The following is a 27,780-nucleotide window of genomic DNA, read 5'->3' on the forward strand; positions in this document are numbered from 1 at the left end:
ATGTTTACATATCTTTTTCTTTTTTTTTACAATCATCACTGAAGAAACAAACAAAAAAATAACAAACAAAAGTTGTGGACGATACTTCGCTGAATTAAATGGTATGGGATTTCCATTTTGACACCTGCGAACTCAATGTAATCACTTTCCACAAAATACGAGGAGCATATAAATCAGGTAGCGTCCGCTTTCCGAGGTGCCCGTATATGTTCTACAGGAATTGCAGCCAGCCATTGGTCCCGATCCCGTTGATCTTTCGGAAACTCTGTCGCACAATGCCACTTTTTTTCGGATGCAGGACATGTGAGCCAGCTCTTCACGCAACATCTTGGGTGTATTCTTTTCGGAGCCGATCATGGAAATTCACCACGGGCACTTACTACTCATCCTCCAACTCCTCAATGTACAAAACAACTCATCTTGGAGTACAGAACAACGAGCGGAACAAACATAACTGCAAAAGAATCGCACGGCGAGCAGTTCCCGCACGCCGCATCGCACACCGCATGTCGTGTCGTCTGCTATGGAGAGGAGAAAAAAAAAAACGCACGGTCGGGTGTAGCCACGTGACTTCCGCCACTCACTCTCTCCTCTCCACTTCTCCGACCTCCGTCGGGTTTCGGTTTCGATTTGGAGCAGTTGCGTCTTTTGGCTTTATTAAACAAATACGCTACTCTGTTGCAAAATATTAATTGGGTAGTCCTCCGACACCATAATGAAGCGCCTGGCAAAAAATAAAAAAAAATTTGGGGGGCTGTCAGTGTCCTTTTAACTTAAAAAAAAACCTTCAAAAAAGAAAATGTAGGAGGGACACGCAGGTAAAAAACAAATTTAACATGAACAAAAAAATTTTTTTTAGAGGCTGGTACACATGTACAGCACAGAGCTGATGAACCTAATTTAGCACTAATTCACCACTGTATCACTGGTGTAGGACACAAAGCACAATGTCAGAACTGCATAAACAAGATCAGCATTACAGTATAGACCACTTATAACGTAACCGCTTATAGTGCAGGACCGGGTATAATGCGGCTTTTTTAAACCACCGGTTCGCCTCCCATAGAACTCCATATAATTACATACCACTTAAAATGCAGGCGCGAAGGGAAATACTGGTTATAGTGCGGTTTCTGGAACAGCGCGCCGATTGCCCAGCGCAGCCAGCACGCTTCCCTGTGCGACACTAGATAATGGCGCTAGCCTGGCTAGCCGCAAGCGGCACTCGCGGGGCAAAGAGGTTGCTCGAAGTCGTGGCTCCAAGAAGCGAAGAGAGAGGCTTCAGTTGCCATACCGACGAAGGGACGCACGCACGTGTCGGTCACGTGCGTGCGTTGGAAACAACCGCAACGACAGACCAATTGCAGGTTGGGGAGAACTGTTAGAGCGCGTTGCATGTCAGTCACGGGCCGGCTTCTATCCGCAAACATGGCGTCGGTTGCGATCGTTCCACGTAAAAGCACTATCCTTGACTGTGAACTTTCGTTGTGTGCCGCTATGATAACCCAGCACGTGCTAGAAGGGGAGATCCACCTACTCGTGCGGCGATGCCGTGGCGGCACTCTCAAGACGGCAGAAACGCCCGTGTCGTCGTGTTTGTTTACTTCGACTACAGTGGTGCTTTCTAAGCATTTGTGTTTTCGAACATCGCCCGGATTTCTTATCTGGAGCGTTTCACGCCTGTGCTAAAGTTGAAGGTATTACTGGCGTGTACCGTATAAAGGATGCGAATTTTCACGCGTCTTCATCACCGGAGAAAAGTGATTAGGGTTAGCAATCCTAACGCTTGCAACGTCCGTCAGCAAACAGCGACGCCGTTAAAAGGCTGCGCCAGGCAAAAGTCGCTCATTTCTTTCAAAATTGACACACTTAAAAGAGAAGTGTACTAGTCTGGTGAAATAAAGACTCCTCTTCGACTAACATAAAATAAATTTTTTTTTTAAAGGTAAGTTGTCTCATGGCATGTATTTTGGCCTGAAAAATTGATGTTTTCGTTATAACGCGGTACCGCTTATAGTGCAGATTTTCGCGACTCCCGCGTTTTACGTTATATGCGGTCTACACTGTATTCCCAGGTCTTGACTAATAGCCCTAATGTAGAGCTGTGGTTGTATGTGTAAACAGGCCTTACATATTATCTTTTTTTCACTATTACCTTGAAGGTTTCACAACTGCGGTGATGCGATTGGCCTAACCCGTTTTGGAGCACCTTTCGGAGCAGCCAAAACAGTGTTTTGGAGCAGCAAAAGTGGCCTTTGCAGCAGCCAAGACAGTGTTTTGGAGCAGCAAAAGTGGCTTTTGGAGCAGGCAAAACAGTGTTTCGGAGCAGCAGAAGTGACTTTTGGAGCAGGTATTCTTAGAAAAATAAAAATATTTGTTTTAAGTGCTGGACAAACGAAGGGCACTTTGATCGCCGCAATAAGCAAACTATGGTCAAGCTAGACCACCTGGGCGTCTTTCAACGTGTAACTGAAATGCCAATGACATGACACATTTTGCAGTGCTTCAGGTAAATTATACACACATATGTAACTGCTGAAGATAAATAAGAACCAAACTGCACATAATAAAATTTATTTGAAAATGATCAGCTTACTAGTAAATATCACAGCAGTAGGTTGACTAGTTATATAATATAATGAAAGGAAGCAGTCTCCGACTGATGAAACGCGTAACTACTGCAGAGCAATGCGAAATTGTACACAAGACAAAGGTTCATTACGAGTCTTAGCGCGTGCTTTTCTTTCCGCTTTTTGAAACTTTCTGAAAGGCTGCTCCAAGCCTCGCTTTGCCTTCGGCTAGAAATGAATGTCAACTTTCAATGTCTCCAAAGAGACATTGAGACATCCCATAAGTGTACAATGCTGTAGGCGTTGCCGAGCGATTCCGAAAAACCGCTTGCCGCCGTTTCACTAGTTCCCGACGTGCCAGATTTTCGTCAAAAGTAAGCAAACGTAAAACAATGAATTGCAAGCGTCCCAGCAGGTGCCTCTTTCGTACAATCATATTCGCATGCACCTGAGGGCAACTTCGGCAAGCTTGCAGTTGCACGTGCTTCGTCGCGTGAGCGGAGATAGCTGTTCGACCGAAACCACGCTACTCCGCTTCAGTGCCAACTGGTTCCCAAAACTGTATGCAAAATGCAACTGTCCAGGATACAACAAAAACGTCCAGCGGCACGTGCTTGATGGGCAGGCAAACAAGGTACGTACTAAACGCACACAAAAAAAGAGAACCTGAGCGCATCGATGCAAGACATCGCGAGTAAGGGTCAAAAAGCTTTTGGAGCGCTTTGTGCAACGACTGAACTCGAGACAAACAGGCACGCTCTGCGAGTTCAGCGTGCATACATTGCCTTCTTTGCTTTAGATCACTTCTCTCCACCCACTCTCTTCCGTGGGAGATTTTTTACGTATCAGGGTCCCTCTCGAAAAAAAAACCTACCAAGAGAAACCTAAATAATCATTACTTCGACAGAGCAAACTGAGTTAAAGAGGGATTTTCGTAGTAGCGTAAGATTTAAAAATGCACAGGAATTTCGGTGAACACGCCGCGAACATGCGGCAGTCCTTAAATTTCAGTTTAGAAAGCGCCACATCTGCAGCGACGTGGGGATGGCAACGCCCGACGTTGCGCCACCACGGTGACTGGCAGGCAAACACAAAATATAGTTTTCCATCGGCCGTTGTTTTGAGGAGCGAGTGCTTCAGCTCACAAAGTAACTCCTCCCACCGCGCAAAAACGTGGTTTCGTTTCACAGTATGACGGCATGGCTGGCCTGGTACCCGGTACGCTACTGTCGGAGCATCCACACATGCCCGCGTTTATCTTTGAAAAAAAAAGTCAGCCGCGTGAACCGCAGCGCGTGCAGTGTCATTCGCTCCCTAACACTCAACACTTTGTGTGTTGGGGAGCGAATGACGCTGCACGCGCTGCGGTTCACGCGGCTGACAGAAGTTGTTTTGTTTTCTTCTTTTACCCTAAACCGCCGATCTATCAAGATCGGCCACGCCGAAAAATAAGGCAAAACGACGACGACGACGAATAAACGCTCAGTCTTGTGACAACCAGCTAGGCTGACATGACTCCTTCATTTTGTCTTCCGAATTTACTTCACTCCTGCATGCTCAATTATGGTACTCAGTTTAGTTTCGGTTTCGAAAAGCCACCAAAATTGGTCCTTTGGCGCAGATTACTTTTATTTTGGCGAAATATAGCAGGATGTAGCAGCGTTAGTCCCTTGGCGCAGTTTGGCGTAATTGGCGCAGCAATCACATCACTGCAACTGGGCATTACACAAGGGATAGGCTGCTGATATTTGCGATAGCAAATAAGTGACCATTACACTCAAGAACAAGAAAAGTCATGTAGGTAGTGTTCTAAGACATAAGAACTCGGGAGCTACATTACAAGGAATGGTCACCATATTTTGGTTTTATTTTACATCCACTTCCTTCCCTTCTTCTCATACTTCAGTCCTTGTCTTCTTCGGTCTCCCTACACTTCCACACTTTGAGACTCATACCTCCTGGGATGATAAAGTAAAATATTGCCAATTGTGGCAAACTTGAGTTGGCATCACTATTTCGATATCCAATGGTCTTCAAAATGCCTTGCTGGCTGGACATCTTGACAACGCGAAAGGGCCAAGGAGGTTGGAGTTTGTCCCTAGGAGGTCTTTACAAACTAAGACCAAGTCATTCAGCTGCACGTTGGGTATCTGGCTGCCGTGGCGAGCCCTGAAGTTTTTCTTCATGCTGCCTCGATACTTGAACCTTTTGTCTGCTATTTTCCTTCATTCCCTCAGCTCCAGTTTCTCCGAAATTGCCAGCTGCTGGTCCCCTAGCAATTTAGGAGCGTCTTCAAAGACATCATAGTATTGCACCCAGGAGCGGCAGTACGTGAACGTTGTGATGAGCCAATTCTGCCGTGAGGCAACGTTTCCATACGCCTTTGAAGGTTGGATACATCATTGCGTGTTGTTGGAGGTCTTGGATGACTCTCTCTGCCATGCCATTAGCTGCTGGATGGTATGAAGATGACCATTGCAAAGTGATTCTGCGCTGTAGACCCCAGTCCCAGAGGCGTTCGCTTACAAAGGCAGGTTGGTCCGTTGTCAAAAATGACGGTCCTCCCATTTTTAATACATCCCACTCCAAAAGACGTATTACACTATTTGCATCTTCCTTTCCAGGACGGGCGGCGACCCTTCGTGTGCCCTGGTCGATGCAGATCAAATATGCTTGAGTTTTTTGAATGCGTGGGCTCTTTTTTATATCGGCGAAATCCAGATGAACAGTCTTGAAGGGTTTTCCGGGGTGTTTTGGAAGAACCATTTCGTTAGTTCGCGGACGGTACTCGGCTTGATGGAGTTGGCATTGGTAGCAAGTTGTAACATACTTCCAGATGTCCTCCTTCATGTGGTTCCATCTGAACCTTTGTACCAGTTTGTTGTAAGTGCACCAAAAACCACAATGTATGCCTGCATCTCCAGTATCTTGATACAGCTGCAGCACTTTATGGACGAGTGTGCCAGGAATGGTGTATTTGCCGTCTTCGAATTGGAAATCTTCTGTTCCTTCAGATACCTTTTGAAGATTAGTCTCCTCGAATGGGAGGTCTACAGCCAGCCGGGACAATGCATTTGCGTCAGCCAGAATGCTTCCAGGACGATGGTTTACTTAAAACTCAAACTGTCGCAGTTTGTTTATCCATCTCGCCAGCTTCACTTTTGCTTCCATCAAACCAAGAAGGTAGGTCAGCACTTGATGGTCCGTGTAAACATTGAAATTCTTTTCATTGAGGTAAGTATGAAAATATTAAATCGCCATCAACAAAGCCAGTGCTTTTTTCTCAGTGGGTGTGTAGTTGATCTGTGTTTCTGAGAAGGTGAAAGAGTAGTATCCGATAACCTTGATTTGTTGATTCAGGGGTAGAGTGGTGTCTATGATACAGCACAGCTCCTGTTACATAGTGCGAGGCGTCGGTATTCAGTTTAAATGGTAATTTGATACCTGGCAGGGTCAGCACAGGATCACTGGAAACACCGGTGATCAGATATTGGTATGCAATCTTGCACTGGTTAGTCCATTCAAATGGTCTTTCTATCTTCGCGAGCCCCATGAGGCATTTCTTTTATCTAAAATAGCCCTTCATGAACGCCCGAAATCGACCAGCCAAGCCGAGGAAACCTCGCAGAGAATGAACGTTATATGGCCTCACAAACATGGATATGCAATCGACGGATTCTTGCTTCGTCGTCTTTGTGAAGCCATCAAGCGTACGACCCAGGAAGATGACCTTGACTCGCTTTCCTTAGCATAAATTTTTAAATACGCAGTCAAAGCTTTAAGAACACTTGTGAGCTGTTCGATGTCTTCTTCGGCGTTCCTCAGGCAGACGATAACGTCGTCAATGTACACTGGAGAACACTCCTATGAAGTGCTTCAAGGCCCAATTCATCATTTGCTGAAACAAGACTGGAGAATCTTTCCACGCGAACTACAGCCGGCTGTACTCGTATATGTCGAATGGAGTCACAAAGGTGTGTACTTGTGTTCTTCCTGTAATGAGACTTGCCATAAGCCTTTGCATAAGTCGACGCGCGAAAACATTTTACAGCCACCAGTCTCGTCGATGATGGCTTCAATTCGTGGCATAGGAGACGAAAATAGATGTTTGTTAGCTGATAATCCTGTAATCCTTGTACAGATGAAACGACCCATCCTCTTTCGGAACAACAGTAATTGGTGATGTGAAACTTGAAGTAGATGGGTTATTTTTTTTCGCGTCTAGCATCTTCTGCAGCTCCGACTTTGGCCACACCTTCCTCCCTCTTGGCATGTTGTAGGGTTTCCTCATGACAACCATTATGACCCTTAGCTTAAAAGGTACCTCGATTGCTGTAGTCATTTCTGGAAAATCTCCAAGGCATTCGAGTTCCCGGTACATCTGTGTGACGTCCTTTGCTGATTTGTGTTTTCGGAGAGCTCTTTCTGGAGTCGGCTGTGCATCTCTGAAGACTCGTGCTTTGTCAATGCTGACCTCTCCAGTCCAGTAGATGTTCAAACAAAGCTGCTCAATGAGTGGTCAAGGCAACAGGAGTTGATAGCCTTCACGGTGTTTTGGGCATGCAATAAATACCAAATACCAATACCAATAGGCAACATTCTGCATCATCAGTGCATTGACTTTGGCGTGGTTTTTTGATAGATGATAATTTCTGCCCATTTTCAATACACCAGCTTTTCACCATCGTAGCCCTTCACCTCAATGTGTTCATCAGATATGTTGGCATCCTTGACATGGTCCACGTTAATTACAGCGACAGTTGCTCAACTGTCGACTAAAGCTTGAAGCTTGTTTCTATTTACATTGACCAAGATATAAAGGTTATGATTGTTCAAAGAAACAGTCTCCCTTGGTGTCATTGGTCAGATACCGAAACCCTCTTTTATTATTTTTTTGCATTGCAATCTTCCCCCTGGCCTCTTTGACGTTGCCCTCTTGGGCCATGTTGACGGTGTTGGGAGTGGTCTACTTTTCTATCCAATCATTGGGGGCAGTTCTTCATCCAAATGGTCCAGTGGACCTGGTGACAGAGCTTCCAGTGCTTTTGTGTGTCGGCACGCTGGGCTTCAGTGGAACTGAGCAGTTAAAAAAACTTTCCGCTGCTTGTGTGTGTTGGCTAATTCAGACAGTTGTTGCATACATCTTGGCAGTTATGCCAAGATGTATGCACACAACTGGTCCTTCGTCATCCCATGAATGATTAAAGGAACCAGTGAAGAATCTGGTAGCTTTGAATCTGCAAGCTGCACAAGTATCCTCTTCTAAAAATGTATGGCATTGCAGTCCCCTCTTTGTACTTCTAGGCTATTGCTCGTTGCCATGCTTGTAGCTTCTGACCAAAAGAGGAAAGAAAATTGTCTTGTCATTCCTGCCATGACTCATGCTATGCAAAAGCACGCACAGCTCGTAGCACTTTTTGGCCATGCCATCAAGAAAGAGACACAAGTTCTTAACTTTGTCGTGAACTGTCTGCCAGTTGTTAGGCCCACAAGCATGCTCATAGAAATTAATCCAGCATTCTGGGTTGCAAAAAGCTCCATCAAAGATGTCGGGCTTCACCACCTTAAAACGTGGTTTGTTCGCCGCTTGCAATGTCGAAGCAATTGTCTGAAGTAGTTTGAATTGATGGACCATCTGTTGTTGTAATCCAAGCATCCTTGCAAGTAGCAGGCCTGCATCTTCAGACTGCAGGTTTGTTGGCTTCGGTCAAGTAGTTTCCAAGATGAACTTCTGATAATCTGACAGTTTCATGTTTATCTTGACCTTGACTTTTTCTAAAACATGTTCAAGGCTTCGGCCTGGCTTGTCAACTAGATATCGAATGAAGGTGCTGGTGCTTACCGCTAGCGGTAACGCCATAGGCTTTTCATGCAGCGGACATTTCATGGAATGTATAACTCCCCTGTCGCCGGTTTCAACTTCGAAGGTCACCCCTTCAACTTACTGCAATCCAGTCGGTTGTGCCGTTTTGTAGCGTTCCAAAACATTAAAACTCGGGAGCCACATTATAAAAGAACGGTCACCATCTTTTGGATTTTATATCTTCTTCCTTCTCTTCTTCTCGTACTGCACTCCTCATCTTCTTCGGTCTCCTTACAACTCAAACTCAAGAATAGTATACACAGATAAAAAAGTAATGGGAGACATGGCCTAGGAAGGTCAACTTTTGAACAATTCTCTCAAATTGATTTAAACTTTCAGGGTGAATTGAACCCCATTAGGCTTGATGACATCTAAAGTTTAAGTCTTATAGGCCAGTTCTACAACCCCCCCCCATACTATGCTTAACAAACTCCAGAAAAAAGTCACTTTATTAGGAAATGTATTTAAAAAAATTGCATCCCACAAAATGTTTGGTTTAATGTGAAGAAAAATACCCATAGTGCAAGTTAAGGTAGACATTAATTGTAGAAAATGAAATTCCAGAGAAAAACAATAACACACAAAAAAAGCAAGCGATTTTAACAAATTTCTGTGTTTTAAAGTATTCAGTTTCGTCATGAATTTAGCTTTTTCAGATTATGAGTACCTTAACGTGTCCCTCAGAAATTTCAGTCCAGAACACCCTGAATGAAATCTTCACCCTTTCAATATGTCAAATGATACATTTCCTAATACCTAATTTCCTGCCAAAAAGTGAAACTGAGAAAAATTCATTTGGAGTTTCAACTTTAGGTTTCTTTCTTTTATATGACTTCGAGGTAGGCAAAATTCACCTGGAGCATTTTTAGCACCTTCCTTTGAGGCTTTGTTGTTCCCCTGGCAATAGCTACCCGTTTGTGTCACTTGCAGGCGAGCTAACTTTTGTAGCAGGCACTCCTTGACAGATAAACTGGCAAGAACTAAGAGGCAAACATACTAAGGAAGAGCAGCAAAGCAGGAATAGGATCTGAAGTGGAACATACTGTGAAAGGGTGTTACCAAAGATAACAGAATATCACTTCACCAGGCAGGACCAATGATAAACCCTGTTTCGGGTCTCAACCAATAAGATTGCTCTCACCAAATTTTCTGGATTTTTTGTTTGGATGTATAGGCTTCTCCTGGCCATTGATACTTTTAAACTTGGAAAACTTCTACGGGCTAAACCTAGAATAAATAGCACTTACAACGAAAGTGGTGAGATGTTCTGGGAATGCTAAACGAGCATTAAGCCGTGCTAAATAAAATGTGCAAAAAACTTGTTTCCCATTCACTCGGATATGTCGAAAATAATTTATTGTGAGATAAATCTTGCATGTTTATGAATAAAAGTTTCTGAAACCACTCTTTTGAAGTTAATAAACATAAACATAAACTTTTTTAAGAAAAAAACTTGTTTCCTGATTTTTTTAGTCTGAGGCATTATCACCCTTTAGCAAAGGTTATACATACAAAAATTAACAAGGGACATCTTATCACTTGAGTGGTATTGTTAGAACCATTGATTCCAAATATTGTAAGCAGTGACTATGTGGTCGGGCAAAGCGTTTCCTTCTGTTATTGTTAAGGGTATCAAAGAGTTTGCACAGTAGACGCGAAGAAGGCCTGATTGTTGCAGGTAATGTCTCGTCTTGGAAAAAAAATGAAAGGGGAGATGGAAACAATGTGTTCCTAAGTGCTGGATTATGTGGTAAAATTTGTAAAACAGTGTCCATCGACATATTTCTCGTCTTAATGGTTAGCTCTGGGCAACGTTAGTAGAACACTCAATTGGGCAACTAACCCTTGAAACCCGGACCGCATGCGTCCACCAAGACCAAACTTTTTTATTTATTTACTTATTCATATACCCTTAAAGGCCCTCATGAGAGCATTACATAAGGGGGTGGGGGCCTGCGTGGATAAGTTTCATACAATAATTACCTGAACAAGGTAAAATAAATATACACGCATTAACACGAGTTCCCATAAAAGCACAAAAAAACAACATTAGGCACAATAAACACATTTCAAGATTAAACCTCGCTGTTTAATCAAATAATCTCAATAATTCAGTTCTGAATGCTTCAGAGTTTTCAATTGTTACTATGGCATCAGGCAAGTTGTTCCAGTCGACAATTGTCTGGGGAAAGAAACAGTGGTTGAATGCGTTCGTGCTACCAGATAAACGGGTGATTGTTCGAGAATTCCCTTGTCGGGTCGATGATCGGAGGAGAGAACGCAGTAGGGCGTCGCGAGGCGTAGGATGATAATAGTTAATTTTGTGAAGGGCTGAAAGGGGTGCAATTTTACGGTGGACTTGTAATGGTGGGAGGTTCAGTTGATTCTTTAGAGCAGATACGCTGGTGGTGCGGTCATAGTCGAACAAGGTAAATCTTGCTGCCCGGTTCTGAACTGATTCCAGATTGTTGATAAGGTAGATCTGATGAGGGTTTCAAACCGATACTGCATATTCTAATTTTGACCTTATGTATGTGTTACATGCCATGTTCTTTACATGTGATGGAGAGGCTTTTAGGTTGCGTCTAATGTAACCCACAGTTTGGGATGCTTTAGCTTTAATGTTTTTAATGTGGTCAGACCAGGTAAGGTTAGCTGTCATTGTTACACCGTGATATTTATATGAGTCTACAGCCTCTATCCGACCACTTCCTATTGAGTATGAGAATACTGATAATGATTATTTTCGAGTAAAGCAATTTAATTTACATTTTGATTTATTCAGTGACATAAGCCAGTTATTATACCATGTGCTAACTTTGTTTAAATCGCTTTGTAGCACATAGTGGTCATTCTGATTAACAATTTGTATGGTATAGTACACAGTCGTCGGCAAAAAGCCGAATGGTAGAAACGACAAATACAGGGAGATCATTAATGAATATTAAAAAAAGTAGAGCTCCAAGCACTGATCCCTGGAGAACTCCTGATGTCACTGGTTCTGTGTTAGATCCACGATTGTTAACGGATGTAAATTGCGAGCGTGAAGAAAGGAATTCTTGAATCCAAGACAGAACCAGTGAGTCAATATTAAGGCATGAGAGTTTGGCGATGAGACAATTGTGAGGAACCCTGTCAAATGCTTTTGCAAAATCCAGAAATACGGCATCAGTCTGGATACATGCTTGAAGGTTAATATGATGATCATGGGTGAATTCCAGAAGTTATGTCTCACAGGAGTGCCCTTTCCGAAATCCATGTTGATGGTTATAAAATATATTGCTAAATTCCAGATGCGATGCAATGTGCAAGAATAAAACATGTTCTAGGAGTTTTGATGCTATGCAGGTTAATGATATTTGGCGATAGTTCGAAACCGAGGAGTGAATGGCAGCTTTAAAAACGGGAACAACACTGCCTAATTTCCAATCTGCCGGAAGACGTGATTGGGACAATGATTGCGCAAATAGTAAGTGGAGGTACGAGCTTAAAACAACTTTTGTGTTAGCAAACATTTTTGAGCAGATATAACCTCGCCCACAAGAAGAAGTGGGTTTAAGTCTTTCGATGAGCTTTGAAATTCCAGCAGGGGAAATTTCAATAGGTGTCATAGGCTCTAAATCCAAATGACATAACAGGGGAAAGTTGTTTTCTGTTTCAACAGTAAAAACATACGAAAAATACTCATTCACTGCACTCGAAACGTTAGCTTCAGAGACAGGACTTCCATTTTCATCCATCAGGTGGACAGACCGATCATTGTTTTGGGGGAATATGAATTTCCAAAACTCTTTGGGGTTATCTCGTAACATCAATGGAAGGTCCTCAAAGAAACTTTTTTTTTTTTTTGATGAGCGAAGAGCACTTTTATACGTCTTCAACTAGATACGATTACAGTGCCGCCTCTTAGCGGCGAGTCAAAATATCAAAGTTGCTTTATATAGCTACTTCAAGATGGCACTGCGAGATGGCGCCACCGGCCCTTGTGCAACTCCGCTGATCTGGTACCTGCAACCATGCAGTTCCCAAAGTGGGCGCTACGAGAGAAATGGCAGCAATACAATCTTGTCTAGTTCGGTTCTCAAGTACGGATCATAGCCAATTTTAGAGCGCAGCTCTTAGGGGCCCGTTTCCGGCTTGAGCGGCGTCGCCGTCGGCGTCGGCGTAACCGCGCGGTGCATCATGGGAAATGTCCCATAATGCATCGCGCGAGCCCCCCACCAAGGTCACGTGACCTCGTGGGGGGTCACGTGACCCCCCGAAGTCACGTGACTCCCCTGAGGTCACGTGGCCCCCTCCTCGAGGTCACGTGACCCCCGCCGATGTCGCGTGACCCCCCGATGACGTCATCGTCACTGATGACGTCACCGGCATCCACATCGTCATCATCACTGATGACGTCACCGGCATCCACATCGTCATCGTCATCATCACTGATGACGTCACCGGCATCCACATCGTCATCGTCATCACTGATGACGTCACCGGCATCCGCATCGTCATCGTCATCATCACTGATGACGTCACCGGCATCCACATCGTCATCGTCATCATCACTGATGACGTCACCGACATCCACATCGTCATCGTCATCATCACTGATGACGTCACCGGCATCCGCATCGTCATCGTCATCATCACTGATGACGTCACCGGCATCCACATCGTCATCATCACTGATGACGTCACCGGCATCCACATCGTCATCGTCATCATCACTGATGACGTCACCGGCATCCACATCGTCATCGTCATCACCACTGATGACGTCACCGACATCCGCATTGTCATCGTCATCATCACTGATGACGTCATCAGTGACGTCACTGATGTCGTCACCGGCATCCGCATCGTCATCGTCATCATCACTGATGACGTCATCAGCGACGTCACTGATGACGTCACCGACATTCGCATCGTCATCGTCATCATCACTGGTGAAGTCATCAGTGACGTCACTAATGACGTCATCGGTACCCGCATCGTCATCGTCACTGATGACGTCATCAGTGACGTCAGTGATGACATCATCGGCATTGGGGGTCACGTGACCCCCAAGGTAACGTGACCCCCCCCTGGTTAGTTTAACCCCCCCCCCCCCCAGTGCCCTTCCCTCCTCCTCCTCAAGAGCTGCGCTCTAATTCGGCGTTACAGGGAGTTGTAAGCGGCTTTTTTCAAAGCAGGCTCCTAAGGCAGTTTCCCGACTGAGTTGTTCTAGTAACGTTGGCTCTGGGGGATTCACTCTCTAATGCAATTCAGAGATGCTAGTACAGTGATGCGATTGGCCTAAGCCGTTTCGGAGCACCTTTCGGAGCAGCCGAAACAGTGTTTTGGAGCAGCAAAAGTCGCCTTCGGAGCAGCCAAGACAGTGTTTTGGAGCAGAAAAAGTGGCTTTTGGAGCAGAAAAAGTGTTTTTTGGAGCAGATATTCCTAGAAATATAAAAATATTCCTTTTAAGTGCTGGACAAACGAAGGGTGCTTTGCTCGCTGCAATAAACAAATTACGGCCAAGTTAGACCATCTGGGAGTCTTTGAACATGTAACTGAAATGCCAATGACATGACCGATTTCGCAATGCTTCAATTAAATTATACATATATATGTACCCATCATAAATAAATATAAACGAAACTGGACATATTAAACCTTATTTGAAAATGACCAGCTTAGTAGTCAATATCGACAGCATTAGGTTGACCAGTCATATAATATATGGAAGCAGTCTTAGGCTGATGAAACACATAACTACTGCAGTGAAATGCGAAATTGTACACAAGACAAAAGTGCATTACGACTAGCGGGTGTTTTTTTTTTTGTTGTTTTTTTTGCTTTTCGTAATTCTTAGCAAGGCTGCTGCAAGCCTCGCTTTGCCATTGGCTAGTAATGAATGTCCACATGCAATGCCTCCAAAGAGACATTGAGACATCGCACAAGTGTATACATACATTGCTAAGGCCATTGCCGAGCAATTCCGAAAAACCGCTCGCCAACGTTTTACTGGATCCCGACGTGCCAGATTTTCGTCAAAAGTAAGCAAACGTAAAACAATGAATTGCAAGCATCCCAGAGGGTGCCTCTGCCGTGCATTCATGTCCGCATGCACATGAGGGCAACTTCTGCAAGCTTGCAGCTGCACGTGCTTCGTCGCGCGAGCGGAGATGGCTGTTCGATCGAAAAAAAACATGACTCTATGCTCCATCACCAACTGGTTTCCGAAATTGTATGCAAAGTAAAATGTAACTGTCCAGCATATATACGACAAAAAACGCACCTGTATTCACTAGGCGTGAGTAGCGCCTGTTTAACCACTGACTAGTGACGTCATCGACTAAAATTATCACGTGGCAAGCGATAGTCGCCGCTAGGTGAGCGCTTGGTATTCACCGGTCGTGTTTAGGGCATAGTCGCCCCGCGCGACTGAGGAGTCGACTGACAAATCTTAGTGATAGGGTAGGGCTAGTTTAGCGGGTGACTAGCGACTCAGTGCCATGGCCAACACGTATAGCACTGCTGACCGCCAGCGCTAACGAACCCCTTACTCTCTCGGAACCCTGGGCGCACATCTAGAAAGAATTGGAGAAGCAAATAATGCGTAAATAGCCATGTTCAGTGGACCGAGATACCGCTAAAGAGATCTCAGCAGGGCGCTGGACGACAAGAAAAAAACATGCTTACCGGCGCTTCCATATTTGTTTATGTCGCTGGCAATGCGGCTTCCGTGTTTCTCCCTGGTGTTGTTTTTAAATTTTTCTTTGTAAAACTGTCTCGGACAACATGTCTCTCATTGTAACTTTTTTTTTTCCTGATAAACATTTAAAGTTTAGTTTTTATACGAAACAGTACCCATTTACGCAGTTGCGTTGAAACATGCATATCCGTGTCCTATCTTTTTACGTATCTTCCGCTTGTTAGTTCTGAATAGATAGTCACCCGCTCGCTTCGCGCTCGTGAATATTGCAGAACATAATCGCTCGTTAGACGCGTATTTCTCGTTTAGCTCGCGACTACTTAGTCGTGCTACTAACCTTAGAACGGCGCTGGTTAGTCGTGCCTGGTGAATACAGGTGACAGAAGCTAAACAAGCTAAACACACGGGAAAGAAGAACCTGAGCGCATCGATGCACAACATCGCGAGCCATGGAGTCAAAACTTTCTTGGAGCGCTTTGTGCAACGGCTGAACTCTAGACAAGCAAGCGCGCTGTGCGGGTTCAGCGTGCAGACATTGCATTCTTTGCTTTAGCTCAGTTCTCTTCAACTTTCTTTTGCGGCAGATTTTTCACGTACCGGGGTCCTTCTGAAAAGAAAGCCCACCGAGAGAAACCTAGGTAATCAATACTTCGACACAGCAGTCTTTGAGTTAAGAAAAATTTTTGTAGTAGAGTATGATTTAAACAACAGGAATGTTGATGAACATGCGGCGGTCTTTACGTTACAGTTTAGAAAGCGCCATACCTTCAGGGACGTGGGGACGGCAACACTCGAGTTCGCGCGACCACGGTGACTGGCAGACAGGGACAAAATATAGTTTTCCCACGGCCTTTGATTTCAGGAGCGAGTGCTTCAGCTCATAAAGTAACTCGCACCGCGCAAAAACGTGGTTTCGTTTCACAGCATGACGGCATGGCTGGTATCCGGCACACTTGCGTCGGAGCGTACGCACAAGCCAGCGTCTACAGTTGAAACAATTTTAAAAAGCCGACGGACGAAACCCACGAGACGACGAGCGCGCGAAACGAGAGACGGCGGGAAAAACCATGTAAGACCGGACGGACAATTGATGCAGAGTACTTTCTGTCGGGCGGATGCCTGCGCCACCTAGCTCACGCATGCTCAATTACAGCATTCAGTTTAGTTTCGGTTTTGAAATTCGACCGAAATTGGTCCTTTGGTGCAGGCTTGGCGCAGATCACCCATATTTCGGCAAAATGTAGCAGCATGTAGCAGGGTTGGGCCCTTGGCGCAGCAACCACATCACTGTAGTATAAGAAGAGTAGACAGAATAACTAAATTGTAAAACTTTTTTGGAGTTTTAATCATTCAGCAAGATAGTTCTGCCGTGGAGACCATACAGATGATGAATGTTCTAACTTAGGGCATACAAAAGTAAGGTATTCAACGCATTTATTATTAGGAGGGGCTAGTATTAAATTGTCCAGGAGAAAGTCAAGTGCGCTGTCTTCCTTACCGATAGTAGGTCTAATGCAGGTGATCCGTGTAAAATTTCTTGTTATATAAAGAAAAACATATTTATAAAACAAGAATGTGCTGATGATGGTATCGTTAATACTGTAGACATAAAAAGATGGTAATGAAAGCTGAGCAAATGTAAGCAATTTGCATTTCTTTATCCTCGAGGACAACAGCCACTATCACACCAACCCGTTATGGATAATAAGGCAGTTTGCAAGGATAAGTGATGATCGCCATCTGTGACAGGAGTAAATTAGTCATCTGTGAAAAGTCAGATAGTGGACGCAACACGAAAAGGATGATCATTGATACAGATTAGGAAAAGAAGCGGTCTGAGCATGTTTTCTAAAGGAATGCCCAATGTTAAGTTGGACTTGGATCACATGAAGTTATTTATAACAGTGCATTGAACTTGATTGGAAAAAAAGTCAGTCAAATTTAGGGGTTTTACGTGCCAAACCTACGACGGGCATCTGGCACGCCCCAGCGGAGGACTGGGGATTAATTTTGACCACCTGGGGATCTTTTGACGTGCAACCGAAAGCTCGGTTACACGGCGCCTTCTCCGCAATAAGCCTCCGTCATATTGTGGGGGCACCTCGGTCGGGATTCGAACCCGCCACCTGGGGATCTGTAGGCCGGCGCTGTCGCCTCAGAGCCACCGAGGCGGCTAATTTGATTGGAAACAAATTAGAAAATCCAGGCAACAATAAAGGGATCAATTGTGACATTGCACGATAAGGTGGTTATGAGACACCCTGTCAAATGCTTTTGAGAAGTCTAGGAATATACAGTGGTGAAACTGACAAGAGGTGATTTGGAGCAGCTCTTGTAACAGGAAAAAATCGGTTTTGGAGCAGACAATTTTGAGCTTTCATGTCAGAAAGTTTTATACAATCTCGTCGAAAGTTAGCCCATAGAAAAGACTGTAGCTGTTGGAGCATTGGGAGACTGAAGTGTTATGCCCACAGAGGACCTGGCCTGTACAGATATTTATTTATTTAATTATTGAACAGTCATACGCCAGCAATTTTGTAGAAGTCTCAATTAACCTATTATTAGTACCGATGGCATCTTCAGTCTGTGTTTAACGTAAAAAGATATTTTCGGCTACTTTGTAGCGGGTTTTATCAGAGTGACGTAATTGTCACAAATTTAACATCAAACGGACACTTATGGTTGAAAGTGCCTCACATTGCCCTCCCTCGTATTCAACTTGCTGCTGTTCATAGAACAGCTAAGCGGAGCACATAGCTACTCTAACCGATCACGAGTAGCGGTAGCTATTCATTGCGATCGATGTGAGTACCGTTCGCAAAAAAAAAAGAAAAAGACGACAACTCTTTATTTGGCATGAGCAAAAATAGATTTTGGGCTTCAAGCAAATTCGAAGTGAATAGTAATAGTTCTTTCGGTCGAATATTTTTTAATTGAATATTGAAGACTTTTTGCACCTTTCTCCATGCCTTTTACTACTGTTCCACCATGCTTAAACAAAAATTCAGCTGGACTCACGAAGGTTGTTCCTAATTGCCCACTTATGAGTAGTTAAATTTAATCTAGCTATATTTATAGACTGTAGCCTCAGAACGTCCAGTACCTACAGTGGGATGGCAAGTAAATGACAAATTTGACATGAAATTGAGCCTATAAAGGAGCGTAGCCATAAATAATTGAGGAATTTTTAAAATTTTCTGCCTATATAAAAATTTTTTTGTTGATTCTGAATTTAAAAAAAGCACAAACAATAAACAGAGGTTTTTTGAACATTGCTGCCTACAGCCTGTTGTAACTCAAGAAGGTAGGGTGAGGGTAAGATGGGCCAGGAAAGAGGAAGCAGACGGAATGCTGGAGAAGAGAGGGGGAAATCTCTCTTAAGTGTTCCGTCTGCTTCCTCTGCCCCGGCCCGTCTTACCTTCACCCTACCTTCTTGACTTGCAACGGACTCTAACATATACCCTTGAATAATAGTCACAGTTAAATTTTGAAGATTTTACTGCAATGTAATAATAACAATCCCAAAACTTTTATGTTTTTTTTTTCTTTTAATATACATTAGGCCTGCGCGTGCACCATACTAGTTTGAAGATGTGCTTTTCGCATAAGCGCGCAAATGAGCTGCGGCGAAGTGGGTATCGAGATCACTGTGTCAGCTTCATGGGTATTGCTTCTCCGCAGTGCAACTGTGTTTGATGAGAAGCGCACTCAAGGGGGCTAACCCACCGCAATCAACACTTCGAAATGTATGAATATTGCAGTTAATTTTTTTAAGCGAATATCACCATATTATTTCAAACTACTATTAGAAAATTAAAATATTCGCGTAGCTCTATTCTTCGCACATACTACTTAGGCATCAAGAAAAAAAAACTATTTTCTTAACTTTCAGTGGCATCGCTTGTCCTGTGCCAGACACTTTCAGTTTCCTTTTCGAGAACTGCTCCCTTTCGGCGCAGACATGACGCAAATTGCGCGCAAATACAGTCTTTAGAGCAGCATGTAGCAGGTTATTCATTCTGGCACAGTTTGGCGCAATTAGCGCAGCAGTTTTACCACTGAATATAGCAACGGTTTGTTGTTTACGTTGCAAATTTAATTGAATGTCATGTATAAATCACAAAAGTTGTATTTTGCATGATAATGTCTTTCTAAATCTGTGCTTATTTTTGTTTAGGAGCATATTAGGCTCAGTGTATCTAATGATGTTTGAAGATATCATGCTGAGTGATATAGAACAATAGTGAGGTGAATTTCTATCTCCGAATCTATGTACCTACTTTTTGTATAACATGTATTAAGTTATGTTAACCGTTTAGTTAACGCGTTTTCTGGATATATTTATTACCCTGATTGTTTTTCCTGCATCTCCGTCACCATCTGCCAAGCTCTCGGGGCCCGGACCTAGTAAGCCAACAAAGATTGGCTTTTTTGTCCGTAGTTTCGACATCTGTACTTGCAGATGCAATAAATGATTTGATTTAATGTACAGGGATTACATGGCTGATTTTTAAAAAGGCCCTGCAAGGACTTTTGGACTGGTTTTTAATTTGCACAGAACCTGAGTGCACTGAACGTCGTATCTTAATGAAACTGTTCTTTTCACGAATTTTACTTTATTTTAAAAGATATAGGCAAATTAAAAATACAAAAACAAGCACAAAAAGCCTCTTTCATGACGTCCTCGTTGCTTGAGTGGTCGTGAACTAGAGCAGGGTTAGTGAGCTCAACAAGCACACACGGCTGCCGCACTCCGTGTCGACGGCTCGAGAGGGCGCCACTAAAGCATGTTCCGGCTAGGCTGTATGAAGCGGGCGGCCAGGGTGGCTCGCACTGCACTTGCTGCATGATTAAACACTGATTCGGCATGACACTTCATTGGCCACCAACGACAGCAAACACGAGTTAAAAATCAGTTCAGAAAGGCAGCCACTTCGCGCTACCATACCACCAAACGGCCAAATCGCAAGCCAAATCTGCTCGCCAAAGGCCTTCGAAACGCTCGGAACCAGTCGGATCCTCGAGCCCGTATACGACCGCAGCGCCGCCACATACATCGGAGACCTTTCTACACTCGCCGCTCATTGGTGCCTGACCCCACTACCCCTCTAGTATGCGCCGCCTTTTCCACCGATTGGTGGTGGATATGTCGACGGGTCATTTCTTGTTTCCGTCTTTATAAACTGCATTTGTTTCTTTTCTGATCTAAAATACTGAACAAAAAGTACCGTATTTGCACGATTGTAACGCGCCCCCGATTCTAACGCGCACGTCTCTTTGACTCCCGGATATTCGAAAAATAACTTGATGCCGATTCTAACGCGCAAGTAAGAAAAAGTCAAGGCTGAGCAACACATACCTGATAAGAAGTATTTATACAGCACAAAAAAGAATACAAATTGACAGACTAGTCGTCGTCAGAGTCCGACGAGAGGTCCTTGTCACTTTCCACGGACCACAGGCAGTCGTCTTCGGTTCCGTCCAAGGCGTTGGAGATGCCGCACTTCTTGAACGAGTGGGCGACCATTGCCTGGGGAAGTGCCTTCCACGCGTCGAGCACCCACTTGGCGAGGTCGTTGAGCGCCGCTCTTTTGAGACGTCCTGCTGGCGTCAGAGCGTGCTCGCCGTCGATGAGCCACTCGTTGTAGGCAGCCCGGACGCGATCCTTTATTGGCTTGTTGAGGCACACGTCCAGTGGCTGGAGTTGAGATGTCATTCCGCCTGGAATGACAACGAGATCGGTGCGGCACGCCGCGAGCTTGTCCTTCACACGCTGGGTGATGCGACACCTGAAAGAGTCCAACACTAGCATGGACCGCACGGCTAGGTCAGCTCCTGGCCTCTTCCTCCAGACGGAGTCAATCCAATCGACCATCAGGTCCGTGTCCATCCACCCTTTCGGGTGCACTCGGACGATCACATTCGCGGGGAATGCCACGTTTGCCGGCAAAGTCTTCCTTTTAAAGATCAAATATGGGTTCAGCTTGTGTCCGTCGGCCGTGCAACAAAGCATCGCTGTCACCCTGTTTTTCTCGTTGCCGGAGGTCAGTATCCTCACTTGCTTAGCGCCTTTCGTCTCCACCGTGTAATTTGACGGCATGTCAAAAAACATGGGCGTTTGGTCTGCGTTGCCCATTTGCCCAGCGATGTAGTTGTTTGTGCGGCGGAGCATAATCACAAACCGCTGGAATGCCACCAGCTTCTCCTCGTAAGCTTCCGGGAGCTTCTGGCAGATGCTGGTTCTTCGCCTCATGGAAAATCCCTTCCGCTTCATAAACTTCGTGATCCGGCTCCGGCTGGCTTTGAAGCTGGTCCGCGGGATCCTGAAGCTCAGAGCCAGTTGAAGGGCTTTCACCTTGATGATATCGGAAGACACGGGCAGCTGATTTGTGCGCAGTTCCTTGACGAAGTCAGAAAGCGCGCTCTCGAGTTCGGGGAAACGTCCTCGTTGAGGGCCATTAAAACCCTTCCTGGTGGCCTTGCACGCAAAAATGCGGTTTCTCTGTTTCCGCCACTCGCGAACACACGTCTCGGGGACCCCCAAGACACGGGACGCCGCTCGATTTCCCTCTTTTTCGGCAAGCAAAATCACTTTTCGTTTGAACGAAGCCTCGTAGTGAAACCGCTTCTGCTTCTCCATTTTGAAGTTCGACAACGACAAAAGCAAAATGGCGAAGCAAGCGAAGGAAGCAAACATGTGACGACGTACGGATTGGATTGGATTTAGAGCTTACACAATCCAGTGAAAGCCCAGCGATCCAGTGTCCATAACGATGCGGGTAGCCATCTGACGCCGAGTTTTTTTTTCCCATTTTTTTTTCGGTTTCGATTGTAACGCGCATGCAATTTAGAGGACAATTTTTTCGGAAAAAAAGTGCGCGTTAGAATCGTGCAAATATGGTACTTTCATAAATATCTGAAACTGTTCGCGCCACTTATATTTTGTATTTCGACTAAAAAGAAGCTTTTAGCGGGTCTGACCAGTAGACTACACAAATTGCGCGTTTTCGGCACCGCACGTCGCCCCCGTAGGTGGAGGAGGTTTCCACATCGTCCGGTTAAAATATAACGCACTGGTATTTAGTTACTCTCTCCGTGCCCGCTGCCTTGCCCGAACCCCAATAGATTTGGAAACCGCAAAGAAGGTAGACGCTTAAATATGATTGCAGGGCCCCTTTAAGTCAAGAGGTATGCTACCAGAGGAGTGATTCTCGATAGATGTCAGTTAGAACCAGAAATTATATAGGCTTGCTGTTTTCCATGACTGCAATTTATGTGGTTGCCACCAGAACTTGTGGAAAGTTCCAGATCTTCAATGGCTAAGGATGTATACCTAACAATTATATTCTGCAGATATTGAACAGGGAATTGCCATTATTACACAAATAATTACAATGCTCCGTGAAGTAATTCCACTAAAGAATAAAACTGAACATACCAACAGCCTCCTGTCAGCAGCTTCCATGAGTCTTGGTAGTTTCAAACCGCAACATGTCCTCTAGAAGTGGAGCATAAATGGCTCTGGTCTGTGCCTGGTCTGGTGCTCTAGCTGTCTGAGGGCCATGAGTCCACAGTCACTTGAGCCTTGGTTTCACCCCTCTATTCTTCTACACGGGCCACAAGCTGTAGTACCAGGCTTGCAGTAGAAAAGAAACTGAAGGTGTTAAAGATGCACTTCTGAAAAGACAAGGCACAAAAAAAACAATCAACCACTTAGCTTGAAAGGTGCTAAAAAAGAAAATCATACAGATTTAATTAGAACAAAACTTTGAAGATTCATCTCAACCACCCAGGTATTGTGAACCTAGACTGATCTTGCAGCACAATAAGCCTCAGTCAAATTGCAGGAACCTCAGTCTGGTTTACAACCTAATAACTCGGCATCTTGCCTCAAAGCCAACTTTCAATTAACAGCTAATACATTAAACTCTGAAGATACAGCACCAATAAGAGATGAGCATGGTCATGACAGCCTGCTTGACTTACAGTGTCAAGTTAAGGGTTAATCAATGAAACTATTCTCCTAGGCCCTTGAAAACTGTGGTCGAGACAAACGTTACAACCAAAAAGATACTTCAAGTAGCTGTCAGCATGCGCTGTACAAGCAGAAGTGTCAAGGGAAGGTTGAAAGGGCCACAGGAAAGCACTGGCTTCCCAAACCTTAGATCCGCCACCCGAAAAACACCTTACTTTCACAGGGGGGAGGGAGCTAGCCTTGCGGCTACAATTTCAGCTATCTGCTCACGTGATAGGGACAGTATACCCAACCTCGACATCAGATTGGACATAGTCTGAAGGTTCAGTTGACCGACTGCTTACAAAGCAAATTGCACGGACCAGAGGAGCCTGCTTTAGTATGTTGGTCAGCGACTGTGTGCTGAAAAATTAACAAATAGGGAAGAGTCATGCTAATGCAGTGCTTATATCTGTAGTGAGTTTGAAAGAAAAAGATTATGCACGTAAAATGCTTTCAACAGGCTTGTGAATGTGCATTAACAATTTGCATAAAGATGTTGGCCTGAACTAGGTTTTGGTCGGTGCTGCTTCGATTGCTCACAACTGATCCCATTCCAGGGGTAGTGATTAACAGAAATAAAACAGGCACAAAGGCTGTTTCACACACTTGCGACTGCTTCTGGCTGGAGAGGTTAAAAGACTGGCTTTAAACCTCTATAAATGCTTATGACTGCCGTGCCGGTTGTAGGCAGTTGCAAGTGTGTGAACCATGCCTGCTTTCTTCTGCAGTAATACACTGCACAAGGAAACTTATTGTATGTTTCTATAGTTGCAACACAAGAATGCGGTGAGACTGGAGTATTCAAGTTCTAGTGCGGTGAATCGCAGTTTGCTCTTCTATTTAGGCCTGCAAGAATGATGTCCTGGGAATAATAACAACATCAAGCCTATACAAACAAAAACACCTACCTGCTTCCAATCATACTTTGTAAAGACCTTGTTTTTTAAGGCATGGCCAATAAAAGAAAAAGCTGATGGCCATAGAAAATCTGTCACAGGAATAACACTACATACTGCCATATATCTCAGGATAGACCATATCCCAAATTAACCATGCACAAAAGAGAATGCTGAGAATGTATGAACATACACTGCATGTGCTGGTGTCTGCAAGCGAATCTGTTCAAAGGTAAAAATCTAAAATAAATAGCACATTGAACACACATTCCTCGAAACCCTATTTTGGTTTTTTGCCTCGAATCCTTTATGCAGAGAAGGCAAGCGTGTGCAGCATGTGTACCTACGTTTCCAGCATTCCCCTTGGTGCTTGGGTAATTAGCAAAAAGTCTATTGCTGAAGTTGTGTCAAATGTGTGTCCAAGAAACACACTGTGGTCGTTGCAGACATCGTGGTTGCAATGGATGCTGTCAAAGCTACAGCTCCTGATGCAAATTTCTGAAAGGGCCATTAGAGGCAAGCACACATGTCAAAAAGTCGGTGAGGGGGGGGGGGGGGGGCAACTTACCGGTGAAATTTTGCTGCCTCAAAGAATCATGACCACCTGTGACATCTTTGGGCGATAGTAGCTCCTGGGGTGCTATTAGAAAATAAGATGGATTGTTAGGTACAAATCTTCTAATACTCAGAATTTAAAAAATAACTATCAATTGAGTACAGAACCCTCAGATGCGTCTGCTATATAAATGCTTGTGCAGCGAGAGCACATTCGAAAAATGCGACCTCCTGCTGAAAATAACAATGTATGTATGCTTTACATGCAGCATTTCTTTGCAGAGCTGGTGGTTGCATATTATCACTGTTCTCGAACTTCCACTTCTATGGTGCACAACCATGTGTTCTATGTTGAAATAGAACACAGGGCTCTCAAACCAATAAGTGTTTTCACGACAATGTCATACCTACAAGTGTTCATTCTGTTGTTTGTTTGTTTGTTTTTTCCTGTTTTTATCTCCGAGACATATGATAGTTATCTCTTCGCTGTTTTTGTAGCTCGCCTTGTCAAGAAGATGAAAGAGAATACCTTGTCAAGCAAACAACTGTTGGCTTTTTGTCTGCCTCCCAGCATTTGTACTTGTACAGGTGCAAATAAAATGATTAATTAATTGATTGAACTAACACAAAACGGAAGTGCAACAATCTAATTCATTCCCTATAATCAAACAACAGAATTCACGTTTGAAAACAATACAGGTGCATTCACTAAAGGAAGAGAAAGGTAAAATGTAGGCTTCAAAAAGCAAACATACTGTAGCCAATGGCGTCATGTCACTTGACACTCAGCAGACTACTTCCCGCTGCATATGCTTAGCTGTTGGCATAGGCACATAGCCCCCTGCTTCTCTCATTCACCATCCTCTCCCCCTCCCTCTTTGTGTCACACCCTTATGGAGCTTTGGGAAGCAACTTGAAGCCAATATATATTTTGTTGCAAGTTAAAAGCCTGGGTCATCTGTATTATATTTTATGTCCCTCTTTTCTTGCCCAGTTTTCTCGCTAGACTGGCCAGGCGACAATCAAATGCAGGCGCACTTACTGCTCCCTCTCTTAAATCTAGGCTCTCTCCGTCATCTCTGCCGGCATGTTGTCGTTAGCGCTCCGAACGCCTCTATCGGCATGCCACAACGGCTTCTCCGCGTGCAATGCGGTAAAGCTGCTTCCCAGATAAGGAGCGGAGAGCAGACGATGGCCTTTCCCGCATCTTCTACTGCCTGTTTTGGGTGCCTTCTTGGTTGTGACAGTAAAGTGCGGCGGTCTGAGACTTAGGGCCAGTTGCACCAATGCAGCTTAACGCAAATCAGAGCTTAGCAGGGAACCTAAGCCGAGTTTTGGTTTTGTTCTGTTGCACCAAAATCACTTATCGCTAAACCTAGCACTAAACCATGCCTATCGTGAGCGCTCAACATCGGGTACTTTACTTGGTCGTTTCTTAATCCTGGATTTAAAACATGTCGGCTGGTTTGTGGCGGTCTACACGGTGGACGAAATTGGTTGTACAAAGTGTTTTAGGCTACAGCAGCCTGAGAGCCTCAACAGAATGACCTTCGATTGCGACAGATGCAAAATATTATGTGAAGTGTCTATCAACCCGTTTTCAAGTTGACTTTCCACTCTCAGTGTGTGTTAGCCCTAACCAGGGAAGGTATGCAGATGTGGGGCTCACGCACGGCTCACGTCCATCTTCCCATTGGGTTTTATTTCAGCGTGCTTATTCGTATGCAGTTATTTGCGCATATCTGTAACGTATTGCTATTTACAACCTTGTTTATCTTAGAGCGCAGCTCTTAGGCACCCGTTTCCGGCTTGAGTGGAGTCGGCGTAACCGCACGGTGCATTATGGGACACCACCCATGATGCAATGCGCAGGGAAGAGGATGAGGGGGAGGGAAGAAAGGAGGAGGAGGGGGAAGAGAAGGAAGGAGGGGAGGAGCTTGAAGGATGAGGTGAGGGGGAGGTGAAGGAGGATGAGGAGGAGGGGAGGAGTAGCAGGGAGGATGAGTGGGTGAGGAGGAGCAGGGAGAGGGGGTATACCCTCCCCTCAGTACCCTTCCCTCGTCTTCTTTAAGAGCTGTGCTCTAATTCGGCGTTACAGGGTGTTGTAAACGTCAGATTTTTACTTTCAACGCATTTCCTTTTTTCCAATCAGCGCATTGAATAGTGGCAGTGCACGATCTCGGCGATCAGCCGATTGTAGCCCCATTCTTCCGTTCTCATTAAATTGCGGTGAACAACGCATTTAGACAATAATGCAACGAAAAGGCTTTTTTTTTTTTTTTTTTAGTGTTGGGACAATTTTTAAGAGAAGTTTCTTTGTCTCCCGAGTAAAATCTTAGCTTCGGAAAACTGTGTCGTTCTACAATCGAAACTTATCTGGTGACCGCACTTTGTAGCGGCGACAAGAAATCATAACGACTAAGATGCGAGATTTGCTCAGCACTGTATTAGGGCAGGCTGTGGCGGGTGGTGCGAAGAGATGACTGTTCTCATAGACACAATGTGATGACCTAGTGTGAGTTTTCATACTTCAAAGACCGCCACCGCCTTACGTTCAACTAGGGAGACAGGCAGTGTACTGTGCCACAGCTCACACGCCATGCCCCTCTGGGTACAGATGTTACAACATGTTCTGCAGTACCGTAGAAGCTAATAATCGTTCAGTAATTGTATTTGCACTTTGATATATTTAAATTGTTGTCAAAATTGAATACAATATTTACTTTTATTTTTGGGGTGCACTTTGTTGCAATGCACATAAGTTGTGTGGTGAAGTAGGCATCATGAAAATACCCAGTATTTCTGTTTTCTGGCTGCACTTGGAAATTTTTTATACAAATATGTATGGTTAAATTATCCTTGGCAAGCAACTGGACCCCAGCCCTAGACTCAAGCCTTGCTTATTCCAGCATCTGCTCATCTAATTTCTTAAGGAAATAATTCAGGTACTGACAAAAACATGAAATGCTTATGAAGGCTGATCGGGAATCTGAATGGTTTATTTTGGAAAATCATGTAGGTCATAAATGACCTAAGCTTAATGTGATAATCCTAGTGTTGGTTTTCATGATTGAGATCTGAGGCAGAGCAGGTGAAATAGAAAAGAAACTTTGTACAATGTCTAGGTCTAAGGCACAGCTTGTATTTGTTTGCTAAAAGACAGAACTAACAGACACTTAGAAAAACCCTCA

This window comes from Ixodes scapularis, unplaced genomic scaffold (genome assembly GCF_016920785.2).
Source record: "Ixodes scapularis isolate PalLabHiFi unplaced genomic scaffold, ASM1692078v2 PGA_scaffold6__148_contigs__length_123643588, whole genome shotgun sequence".
NCBI lineage: Eukaryota > Metazoa > Arthropoda > Arachnida > Ixodida > Ixodidae > Ixodes > Ixodes scapularis.